This window comes from Octopus bimaculoides, chromosome 10 (genome assembly GCF_001194135.2).
Source record: "Octopus bimaculoides isolate UCB-OBI-ISO-001 chromosome 10, ASM119413v2, whole genome shotgun sequence".
Classification (NCBI taxonomy): Eukaryota; Metazoa; Mollusca; class Cephalopoda; order Octopoda; family Octopodidae; genus Octopus; species Octopus bimaculoides.
Genome location: NC_068990.1, coordinates 81,506,298 through 81,507,962, shown reverse-complemented (window position 1 = coordinate 81,507,962; position 1,665 = coordinate 81,506,298). Strand labels below are relative to the sequence as shown.

At 32.5% G+C, this 1,665-nt stretch overlaps 1 protein-coding gene and 1 long non-coding RNA gene across 10 annotated transcripts in view; one reads left to right on the top strand and one right to left on the bottom strand.

Annotated features, from left to right (window-relative positions):
• Window positions 1-795, top strand: part of LOC128248925 (uncharacterized) — an 88,629-nt gene extending 87,834 nt beyond the window's left edge. For all 3 annotated transcript variants that reach the window (XR_008265080.1, XR_008265082.1, XR_008265081.1), the window contains one exon: window positions 496-795. This is a non-coding gene — a long non-coding RNA (uncharacterized LOC128248925). The remainder of the gene's footprint in view (window positions 1-495) is intronic.
• LOC106871599 (tyrosine-protein phosphatase Lar) overlaps window positions 1-1,665 on the bottom strand; it is a 586,729-nt gene that overhangs the window by 523,608 nt on the left and 61,456 nt on the right. The gene's annotated exons all lie outside the window — the stretch shown is intronic.

Sequence of the window (1,665 nt, the reverse complement as noted above, 5' to 3'; positions counted from 1 at the left end):
ATATATATATATATATATATATATATATATATATATATATATACACACACATGCACCAGAACATAAAGTAGAAACTGCACGAGATCATTATAAATATAAATTTCTAACAAAGACACAAATAAAAAATAAAAGGGGGAAGGCATAGTTATTATATGGATGTCCAGTACTTATTTGTTTTTCTTTTTTGTTGATCACAAAAAAGTAAAAAAACAAAGTAGCCTCTAATGGGATTTGAACTCAAAACAAAAGTATTACAACAAATATTGTTAAATGCTCTACTGATTCTACTATATATAAACATACATGAAATAACTAGAATGCCTGAGTAAATATTTTTGATTGAATTGTGCCCAAAGAAATATGCTGTTATCAATAAATATCAATTAAATTTTTGTTTTCCTATTCTATTTTTTTATTGTTTTCCATCTGTTTTACCATGCTTGCAGATTTGGGATGGTTTATTTGTTTGAGCAATTGTTTCTTTATTTTATACAGCTGGATGCCTTTCCTACTGCAAGCCAGTCAACTGTGAAGGAAGTTTAGTCAGGCAAACACAAGCAAGCAGAGTTTATACCTTGTTCAAAAGCACTAGACAATGACTGAAGCAAGATCTGAATTTATGACCATGTGATCAATTGACCAGCCTCACAGTGTAACAACTATTGGGTTTAATTTCATTTATAATTTTTTTTTTCTGTTTTCAATTTTTAATCCAAATAAAATTATGGATTCTCAGCAGTGAGTTAAATTCAATTGTTTAATAAGTTTGAAACTTAACTAAATATTTATTGTAAAGTTCTGTTCATAAAACTTCTATAATTTATGATCAAATAAACAGTGAAGCATTTAGGCTGATACATGAGACTATTGATACTAAATCATAGGTCTTTCAAGCTTTCTCAACCATTATCTCTTGGTTGCTAAGCATTTGAGCTAGGCATCTGATCAGAAAATGATTTCATGCTTTTCTTTCATCAGTCTCAGAGTTCTTGATATGAACCAATAAATGAACCACCATGTATTAATACAATATGCCAGAAATAGCAGTCAAATCATTCTCACATTACACCCTGCTACCTTAGAAAAATGACACCTTAGATAATGTAGTTGAGGTTATGTTATACATGTAAGTGTTGAGGCTGAAATGATTTTGATTACAGGTGTGCTCAATCAGGGCCAATTTGAGATTAAGTAACAATAACTGTAATGAATTTAATAAAGTCAGAATCGAAGATACTTGGCTTATTTGGCTCTGTATTTGATTCTTGTATTTCGGTAGTTAGGATTGGAATCTATTTTGTTAGACATCACTTGATCATGGTCAAACTCTTATTGATGAAGATGCTTTTAAAACTTCATTCAGTTCGGTGGGTCAGGAGGAAAGGGTGCTACATCTGATATCTACAGTCCTTGTTTTAACACTGGTGAGATCAATGCAGTTAACGTTGCTAGAGAATAGTTGCAAGTCGATGATGATAGGAAAATAGTGAACCTGTAGGTAATTCTAGCAGGCTGACATCTCAAGGTGAAAAGGCTGGAGGATATGATTAGTATGGGGGGGGGGGTCACAATATGTGTGATGAGTGAGACGAATGAATGAGTGAGTGAGTGGAGGTAACACAAGTTTAACTCCAAAAAGTAGAAGCTACAGCAGGAGGGTGGGGG